The sequence below is a fragment of the Lacerta agilis genome, chromosome 3, assembly GCF_009819535.1.
Source record: "Lacerta agilis isolate rLacAgi1 chromosome 3, rLacAgi1.pri, whole genome shotgun sequence".
Lineage (NCBI taxonomy): Eukaryota > Metazoa > Chordata > Lepidosauria > Squamata > Lacertidae > Lacerta > Lacerta agilis.
In genome coordinates this window covers 30,051,571-30,062,444 of record NC_046314.1, presented here as the reverse complement: position 1 = coordinate 30,062,444, position 10,874 = coordinate 30,051,571, and positions in this window count along the sequence as shown.

The following is a 10,874-nucleotide window of genomic DNA, read 5'->3' as shown; positions in this document are numbered from 1 at the left end:
TCAGGGGTTTCTTCCTCCAATTAGCACACCCTTCAGCAACATATAACACAGGGCTGCAGTAGGGCTGCCATATGTCCAGATTTTCCCAGACATTACCAGGACAAGTCAAAAAGCTCAACAACTTTCCTGATTTTTTTACTTTTTGAAATATGGCAACCCTAGGCTACACGACATTCCTGCTTATGAATACTGCCTCCTTCCTCCTCCCCGCCCGGCTCAGCAATATGGCTGCAGTATTAAAAGGAATTCTACACATGCTTTTGTTGACCAGTCACATTGCTGACTCAGCAGAACCTTCTTTTGACCTGGGACACAATCAGTGCCAAAGCATAATCCCTGCACTGAATGCATTCGAAGGGCCTCAGAATGGAGGGCACATTCATTCACAATGGAACTGCTGTTAACACAGAAGGGGAATGCCCAATAGGAAAAAAACAGTCTGCCTAACCAACGCAAGGCCTTGTAACCAGGCAGAGCAGATGTCTGGCACATACCAGACCCTAGGATGGATTCCTGGCATCTCCAAAGAGGGCTGAGAACAGGGACGGACTTTCACATTTCAGCAGCACCCTGTGCAAGGCCAAACTTTGGTGCCCCCCCCCCTCACCTTCCATTCTGCTCATCATAGTTGTGACACCCTGCTTGGCACCCAGTATGGTGGAACCGGTCGTGCTGCCCTAAATCTACCTCTGCTACAAAAAGACCCACCTGAAATTCAAAGGAGTCGCAGACAGTTAGCAATATGGAGCTGGTTGAAGTGGTCAGATCTGAAGCAGGCTCCCCACATATCCGTGCACGAGAAAGTACCAAATTCACAAAGTAATTCAAGAACGTGGATCCTATACAGCAGGGGTAGCTAACCCAGGACAGGCCCCACAAGAGATGTTTCTGTTTGCCCCCCCCCCTCCCAAAAAAATCCCTACTGATTTTGGCAGGCAGTTCTGAGGTAGGCAGAGCCTAGTGGTCAGTTGCAATTTCCCCTTGTCCTAAGTGACAGTCATCAGACAGAACATTTGGTGGATGTAGAAGGCAGCCCTGTTGAGGGAAGTTTTTAGTGTCTGATGTTTTATTGTATTTTTAATATTCTGTTGGAAGCTGCCCAGAGTGGCTGGGGAATAATAATAATAATAATAATAATAATAATAATAACCCCTTCCTTAGTAGACCTGCATGGATCAGCTAAGGTGAAAGGCTATAGGTATGGGTGTCCCAAAGGTTTTGGAGGCACAAGCCAAATTGGCAGTGAGATCAGGTATAATAGCCCCAATACCATCATGAGCAGAAATCATCCTGGATACAGAATTAAAAAGATGTCTGCAGGGGTCCTGCTTGATGTTAATAGTCCACAGTTTAATGTGGCCTCCCCTCACAGATCTGGTTGGCGTGGTCCTCAGTGGGTGCTAGGCATCTTTTGCAGACATTTTAATTTGCCCAGGCATCTCATTGATTTATTTAATGATGTGCTTTTTCAGATTCACTGAACTGTTTCGTGACTTTATTTATGGTTCTTACTTGTTTTAAAACGGGTTTCTTATGATAACATGCTTCGATATTGTTTCCTGCTCAGCTATCTGATTTAAAAGTGGCCAAAAATAAACAAATAAATGAAACCAATGCTCAATATTTGCTAATTTTTTAGCTACAAATCTTTCCAAATTAATTGCCATTGCGGGGAACCATGTAGACGTCATTAGTTAACAATAAAGCAAATCTGGTGAGCCTTGGAAACGGCGACATCTCGTGGCAATGTGAGGCACGTGTTGGAGCAGATCCAGCAGTAGTCATGCTGAGGGACGGAGCAGCACGCCAGTTATAAAAATTGAACAAAGTTCCCTACAGCACAAAAGCTTGACCCCAACTCCTCGCTGTGGATTTTAAAGGCAAACCAAGGAGTGCCTTTCCCTGCTTCATAGGAATGGCAATTTAGGATCTGCTTAGGTGGAAATAAGATGGCCTGACATGAGAGTTGATCTGCACGTCTACTTTTCGAGGTTGCTGTGTACACTTAAAGTGCATGACCGCCCCCAAATAATCCTGTAGTTTGTTAAGGGTGCTGGGAACTGTAGCTCTGTGAAGCGAAAACTACAATTTCTTTGGAAGAAGCCATGGGCTTTAAATGCATGGGGTGGGCACAGCCAAATATTTAGGAAGCAAAGAAGTCCTTGTAGCTAGAAATCGCTAGGGTCGAAGTTTAAGCCATTCCATATATTCAGTGCAACTCATACAACATGCTGGCGACAAATATTCACACAGTTGTTTCAGAAATGGTGTTACGTCATTTATCAGATTTGTGCGAAAGAGACAATTACTTGCAAAGTGCCACAAAAACTTTCGAACTACCCAAAATAAAGTGAACTTATAATGTCTGATTTGACTAGATTCTTGCAAATTCTTGACTCAGTTTTTCATTTTCTTTGGTTTTTTAAAGTAAGTTCAAGAAGAAAATAAATTCAACTATAAATCAATGTATAAAGTTGTAAAGAAGACAGGGTGCCACCGTTCTATCCCTGTTTTGCCCTAGCAATCCGTGTAGTTAAAAGGCTGCTGTTTTGCCCCCAGAGGGGCTGATTCATTGGGGTAGGCAGATAGCACACTCCCTGTTTTTGGGGCTTCTTCAGTAGTCTAGTCTCAAAGTATTGATGCACCTACTAGTGTTAACTATCATTGAATATACAATTTCTTGGCTTAAGCTTAAAAGACTAAGTTGCTTAGCCAACTTTACATTGATTTACCAACACCCTATGGCTACAAGGAACAACGTTGAACTTATTTTCCTCTTGAACTTACTTTAAAAAACCAAAGAAAACGAAAAACTGAGTCAAGAATTTGCAAGAATCTAGTCAAATCAGACATTATAAGTTCACTTTACTTTGGGTAGTTCGAAAGTTTTTATGGCACTTTGTCTCTTTCTCACAAATCTGATAAATGATGGAAAACTGTTTCTGAAACAACTGTGTGAATATTTGTCGCCAACGTGTTGTATGAGTAGCACTGTCTTTATCAACAGCTCAGATTGCATTTTTCTAGTATCCCATATATTCAAGCCACTGGGAAAAAGAAAACCCTGTTACCCTACTCTAGAGCCCAACTATAATTTTCTTTAAAGCAGAACAGCACAAACATTCCAGAAATAGAGAGAGAGTTCAAAGCATGGGGTGTAATTACTGAGAAGGTTCTACTCTCATTCATAAGAAGAAGCTACTGCTAGATGAGGACAATGGCCCATCTTGTCCAACATCCTGTTAACACAGTGACCAACCTGATGCCTGTGGGGGAAAATTGCATTTTTGAGCTGTGGTTCAATAGGAAACCTCATCCCGACCTTCCCAATGGAGGCCCCACAGCGCAGGAGGAGATGTTTAGGGAAAGTCTGTCAAAAATTAGTTATTTCCCACAGAGGGCAGCAGTGGCCAAGTAGTATCTGCTGTTCATTATAGCTGCAGCTTTATAGGTTTAGTAGCCAAATTTATCCTGTTCTCTGACTCATGCAGAGTGTGCAATATGCAGATCAATGTTTATGGCATCTACAGAGCTTTAGCGTATATAGTTCTGACATGCCCCAACCAGGCAGCCCCGACAACTTTGTCCTTTGACAAAACAGCATGGAAGAAAACCATTCTTTATAAGTGAAAGTCAAAAGTTACAAGCTCATTCTCATGGTTGATGTAGACTTCTCCTCATAGAGCATTCCTTAAAGATTTAGCAAAGGAGACACCAGATGGAGTTGTTCTGAGCAAGGATATTTTTTGTAAATGTGATTGGCATAAATTATTGCTGTCATCTCTTATTTTGCTCAAAATAAACTTCTCACAAAAAACCCCCACCCTATTCCATGAATTTAACAATAAGAGAGAGAAAATAAATCAAGCAAATATTGAAATTGGAATATTGGGTGGGGGAAGAAATATATTCCCTCTAAGTGGTACAAAATTATCAAGAAGAAATAGAGCTTCCAGTTAAATTACGGTATATCCTTACCTGATCTCTGCAAACCTCAGTGTGGTCTTTGCAGTGACCAAGGTATGTAACACCACAAGTCTAACCATGCCTACTCGGAAATAAATCCCATTGAATTAAATGGGAATTATTCCCAGGCAGATGGGGTCGGATTACAGCCCAAGGGTGCTTCCAGGTGGTTGTTTATTAAGGGATGGTGCTACTCATGCATGCAAGTTTTTCACAAGCATCCTCCACACCATCAAATGCTAGCCCCTATCCCTTACCCAACCCTCAGTGAATCTGGCATTTCCCTTTCCAAGAAAAATCCCATAAAGTTTTGAAAAGCTGTTGCCAATGCCCCACCTGAACAACCTGTTTTCAATATTAAACCCCCCATTTGGAAGCAGCCTTTGAGAAGGAGCAAAAGCTTGTAACTTTAGGGCTTCATGGTAACAAATATGCACTTACCCTCTCATGGGCCTAGCCAGGATTTTTGTTGGGGAGGGGCAGGATTTTTGTTAGGGGCTGCATAACTTTTGTTGTGGGGGGGGGGTGCAGAACCAATGTGATTGGTCAGTTAGTTAAGTATTTCTTTTGTTTTACTTAATTGGGAGGAAGCAGCTACCCCCCTGCCCCTCCGGCCACGTCCATGTACCCATTGCTCATTCCCATAGGAGTGAAACAAGACAAACCTCCATTGTTTTGATCTGGTTTATTGCACCATGTGCTAATTCGCTTGCTAGATAATAATATAATCATGCAAGGCAAAGCCACCCATAACTTAAAGCCTTATCATATTGTGATCTCCTCAACATCAGTCTGGTAATATCCTTTCGTTTTCTTCCTTTACTATGCCTTAGGAACATGCACACGAAAGCTCATACCAAGAAGAAACTTAGTTGGTCTCTAAGGTGCTAATGGAAAGAATTTGTTAAGTTTAATTTTTTGTTTTGACTATGTCTTGGGAACAGTTCCATTCATTTTTATACAGCACCTAAGATTTGGCGTTTTATAAATTATATGCATATATTCTCTGAAGGGTGGGGAACATGAGAAAATGACATTGCTGCCGCCACCAGCAACTTGGTATTCTTTGTGATTCCTTTGCTGAGGTTTTTTCAATAGACTATGTAAGTTCTGCAGAGGTTGTCCTTTGTCCCTCTCCTCTGATGGAATACTCACCAGGCTTGTACCCCAAAGTAAGGCTGCACCAAGAAGACACTTTTTAATATTAATATTTTTACTGAAACAATTGCAATTATAAAGAAATAAAGTGATACAAAGGAAAAAGAGGGGGAAGTGAGGAGGGAAAAAAAGAACAAAGATGTGTATAAGAAAGGGGGGAATACAGTGGTACCTTGAGTTACAAACACCTCAGGTTACAAACGCTTCAGGTTACAAACTACGCTAACCTGGAAGAGTGCACCTCAGGTTAAGAACAGTTTTGGTTAAGAACGGACCTCTGGAATGAATTAAGTTTGTAACTAGAGGTACCACTGTATACAAAATTGCAATGTAATATACTCTCATACATACTTATATAAATTGATATAGTGTTATTATCCTAATACATATATAGATGCTAATACCCTGTGCTACATTCTGTATAAACTCATTCTAAATGTTGTCATATTTATCCAAACAAAGTCTGCATCTATAAGCAGTCTGTTCATAAGTTGCAAGTGTTGTCATACTGCCAGTCCATTGATTAAAGGGAGACACTTTGGGATTTATTCCAAAGCAAGAGGGCATAATGTTACTTCCCAGTCTGCGAGAGTATTAAATAATTTTATTTGACGTTTTTACTGTTTTATCATTTGCGCGCTTCCCCCCCCCCGGGCTCGTTTGGCAGGGAGGACTGGGAGAAAATGCAACAGATGCGTAAAGAATGATTCTACATCTATGGCTGCCTAATTTTGGAATGAAGAAGGTGCCATGACACTTCCTGTTTTACTAATAGGTAGGCAATGCTTACTCTTCTGTTTACTCCCATGTTTACTCTTCTGAGTCATATAGATGTATACTCTTCTGAGTAAACATGGGAAGGGCCAGGTTGCAAGTATTTGTTCGAATAAAAATGGCTAACCTGTGAGGTTGCTGCTTTCTTAGAAGAAAGGGGGGGGAGGTTATGACTAATTTAACTCAATGCCCGGCTTCTGAAGCCACTGCAGGATAAATTGCAAGCCGCTGCAGGATAAGCTGCCAGCAGAGGAGAGGCACTGCAACTTTGCAAGGACGGGACAGGTGGCTCAAGCAATGATCTTTGCTGTGAGGACAGAGATACTGCAAGCAGATGTGTCCCTATTTTCAACTCTGAAACATCGGAGAATATGGTCAGGGCCAGTGTCCGCACCTGGCATCCTTGGACAGCTGCCAAGGCCCCAAATACTGTTGATCCCAGCCTGGGCCTCCTTTAAAAAAAACCCGCACACCCTCTGGCCCAGCACCCAGATGCAACTATAGAGGAGAGCTAAAAGCACCCTTTACACCCAGTGCTCCCAACAGCCCCAGCCAGAAGACAGCCAGTTTGGGAAAAGTTTCCCTAGAATGAAACCCGATTGGGACTCTGTGTGGAATTCAAAGGGTGGTGCCCACCATAGCTAGGTATAAGTCCACCAGATGTCAGGGACTTGGCTGGATGAGAAGTGGAGGAGGGTGCCTGACCAAGAGCCCCCCAGGGAAAGCACAGAGTGAGAGGATTTGGATCTGGGTTCTTGGTGGTGGGAAATCCCAGAGGAGGGGAAGTGCTGAAGGCTGGGAATTTGGAGGAGGATGAAGAGGAGGAAACAGGCAGGTGCCCCAGTACAGGGCAGCGACAGGAATTAGACATAGCAGCTCCTCCACAGGGTCACCCTGACAGCTTCTCTGCTGACAGCCTGCAACATGCTACTCCCAGAGCTGCATGTCTATTGCATGTCGCAGAGCAGAGAGCCAGGCAGAAACAGAGGGGGTCGCTTGGGGCTCACCGTAGACAGAGGAGCAACCCTCAGAAGTCTATGTGTGTACTCTGTTCTGCTTCCTTAATAAAGAAGCTAACTGTAAGCTAGATGGCGTGTCATTGTCTTTCTCTGTTCTGTGAATGACCCGTTCTCCCTGTCAGCTCCTTGACACCAGGACCCACTGGACATACCAAGAGTGGAGGAGGCCTGCAAGAGGACAATTTGCCCTGAAGCCAGTCTTGGGTTTGGGTTAGCAGATAGGTATAGGTATGGTTTAAGCAAGGCTATTGTCACCATAATTCAGATTTTAAAGTTGTCTTTTCTACCTATCTCATACAGTGGTATGGCTCCTGAACAAATCAGCTCCCAAATGATCGAAACCCAGAAGTGAGTGTTTTGGTTTTGAGTTGTTTTTCAGAAGCCCAACATCCGGTGTGGCTTCTGTGGCTTCCGATTAGCTGCAGGACGCTCCTGCAGCCAATTGGAACCCACGCCTTGGTTTTTTAATGGTTCTGGGAGTTGAACAGGCTCCTGGAACGGATTCTGTTCAAGAATCAAGGTACGACTGTATTTTGATCCCAAGAGAATGCCAGTTTGCAGGATCTAGATGGCAGAAACCTGGTGTCTATCAAAAACAAAGCCCCCAAACTTTGGCATCTGCATGCTAAAATTAAGTTTCTTTATTAGTTGCTGGAATTCAGGAGCAGAGATCCACAAAGCCCCGTATTTTTATTTGGGATACCAGTTTCCATGTACAGTATTAGGAAATATTTGCAGCTTGCTCAGTATTTCAGCCTGATCATATTTTTGCATAGCTATTTTTAAATGGGTTAGCAATACACAAGAAGAATACTTTCTGCATAGATTCCCCCTCCCAAACTCCCTAACACATAATAAATAAAGAATGAAAATAAGGGGCAGGCAGGGGTGAACCCCCCCCCCCCAGAAAAACTACTTGTATAAAATGTCAGATGCAAGCAGCAGCCTGGGGGAGGTGAGATACCTGCATTTATTTCAAGGCCAGCTGAGTCAAGGCTCATAAAAGGAACCAGCATTTCCTGGATGCAATTGCTTTTGCAGTGGATGCAGAAACAAAGCAGAAATTCTAATTAGTTCCAGTATATAAATACAATTTTCCTAGAGCCAGGTATAGATGGCATTTTAATTTTAGAGCAGGAAGGTGTGCAACTTGCATTCTAAAAAGTAATAGCAGGCAATGTGTGCTGCTGCTAGTTTCTGAGTAGGATATGAAAAAAGGCGACACGTGGACCAAATAATGTAGGGCAAAATGTTTCTTTATAGTGTCAAATAATATGCAGCGAAATTTCTTTATAAAGTCAAATAATATGCAATGAAGACAGCATTCCAGATAAGTACACTGTTTCGGTGTAATCTTCTTCAGTTCATAACTATAAAGAATAACAAAACAGAGTATATACATCTAATCAATCATATAAAGGATAGTGCTCAGCATCAACAAGAGTCCAAAATAATATTCAAAAAAGAAAAATATAGTCAGAAAAATATTATATTGTTAAGAGAAATAAAAATCATACCTTAATATACATGCTAGTTTCTGAGTAGACAGTAAGAGTGTCATTGGTAAGTTTAGTGGGAAAACCAGCACATTCTTTCTAAACACACTTGAGGTCAGAATATATGAGGGAATCGGCAACTGGGAGCCCATGAGATTCATCTGGTCCCCCCAAAACTACCAAACCCAGAGATAAAAATTGCAGAAGGTCTATTTGGATCATTTCGTTGATCGTATTCACTCTGTGGCCGTGTGAATAATGGTTGGTTATCTTTTTGTATATTTAAATAAGAAGAGGAGGGTTATTAAGAATATTATTGGCAACAGTCTGTCGAGGTGGGAAGGAAAGGCTTTGGCACCTGCCACTTTCTCCTTTCTCAAAGCAACCCTCCAGCAAAACAAGGGGGAGTAGAGAATGAACAAAGCTATTTAGAATGTAAACATTCTCCCCCTGCCCTGTTAAATTGCAGGGGGTTGGACTGGATGACCCTCGGGGTCCCAACCAACTCTACAATTCTATGATTCTATGACTCTCCTGAAATTAGAGTTCCCTGGGCACATCTACTTAAACCCCCTGATAATCAGTCCCTGCCATCTCTCCCACAGTTAGGTTTGCGGAGGGCCAGAAAAATCCTTCCCCGCTATTATACCCATGTTGGCTTGTTAATCACATCGATTTGCTAGTTGAATCAGTAAGCCCCACACAGAATAAAACAAGATTCCCTAGCCATCCTTTTATGGAGAGTGCCTCCTGTGTGCAGTCTCTCCCTCTCTCTCTCTCTAGAAAGCATGGAATAGCTGAGTTGGCAATGAGATCAGTTGCTATGTATGGGAATACCATAGGACAGACAGCTCCATTTACATTGTACTATAAATGGGCAGTGTAAATGCCAGTAGCTAGACTGGGCGAAAAAAAAGGCTGACCTCACTCTCCCAACACACAGGAGAGACCAAAGGCTGAACACAATCAACAGCAATTCACACGCATTCCCCACACAGAAACCCACTTCCCTGTAGGAAACTGCATGCAGCCTTTCCGTGGACCTTCATCCCTGATAAGGCATTTGGCTGCCTATACAGTTGTTGGAGAACTAGTAGCACTTCAGCTGGTGGGGGTCCTCGGAAAGAGGTCTCGATCACGACATCATGACTTTCCCCATGGCAATAATTTTCCGCACAAGTCCCTGCTACAAGAAATCTCTGCCCATGTGCAAGCTTGGATAGCTCAGTTGGTTAGAGCATGATAACGCCAAGGTTGCAGATTTGATCCCCCTCAGGGACAGGTGCAAATCCCTGCATTGACTCTACAATGATCTATATAAATGTGGGAGATCATCATCATCATCATCATCATCATCTATTTATACCCCACCCATCTGACTCGGTTTCCCCAGCCACTCTGGGTGGCTCCGCACAGAATATTTAAAACACAATAAAACATCAAACATTAAAAACTTCCCTATGGAGCTTGCAGAAATGACCGGGAAACTCCGTGACCAGAGGGACGACGCAGTGGAAGAAGAATGGACGAGATTTAAATTGTATTTAGAAAAGCATTGTATGATTGAAAGTCAGATATAACTAGAAGGAAAGATAGGCTACAGAGTAAAAGATAGGTGATTAAGTTAAGTTAGATGATGTGTAAGTTTAAGAGAAATAGATAAGATTAAATAATTAGGTAATTATGTTTTAAAAAGTGATTAATATGTTTAGATATATAACATGTTTAGAAATTATAAACAAAGCTTAGAAATTCAAGAAATTTAGAAGTTACTAAAGAATATTAGACAAGGGACGCAGGAAGAGGAGATAGGAGGAAGTCCCACTACAATGTGAGGAAGGAGTATTTGATAAGAGGTAGATATATGTGTTTATTTTGTGTGGTTTGTATTGGTTAGTTTGTGTTTGTTAGTTTGTAGTTTGTAGATTGTTTAATTTTTGTGTATAAAAAACTCAATAAATATGATTAAAAAAATAAACATTAAAAACTTCCCTAAACAGGGCGCCTTCAGGTGTCTTCTAAAAGTCAGATAGATGTTTATTTCCTTGACATCTGATGGGAGGGTGTTCCACAGGGCGGGCGCCACTACCGAGAAAGCCCTCTGCCTGGTTCCCTGTAACCTCACTTCTCTCAGTGAGGGAAACACCAGAAGGCCCTCAGTACTGGACCTCAGTGTCCAGGTTGAACAATGGGGGTGGAGATGCTCCTTCAGGTATACTGGGCCAAGGCCATTTAGGGCTTTGAAGGTCAGCACCAACACTTTGAGGTGAGGGGTCATGCACACCAGCCACACAGCAACATCTCTGTAATATGTCAGGCCTGCCTTCTCTGTTTCTGGCCCTCTTGTGTTGCTTGGATATGAGAAAAACCCAGTGCATGACCAGGAACCCTGATCGAGCAGGATCTCCAAACAAACAATGACTTCTATTCATATTCTATTCATATTCAAGCAAATGCAGGA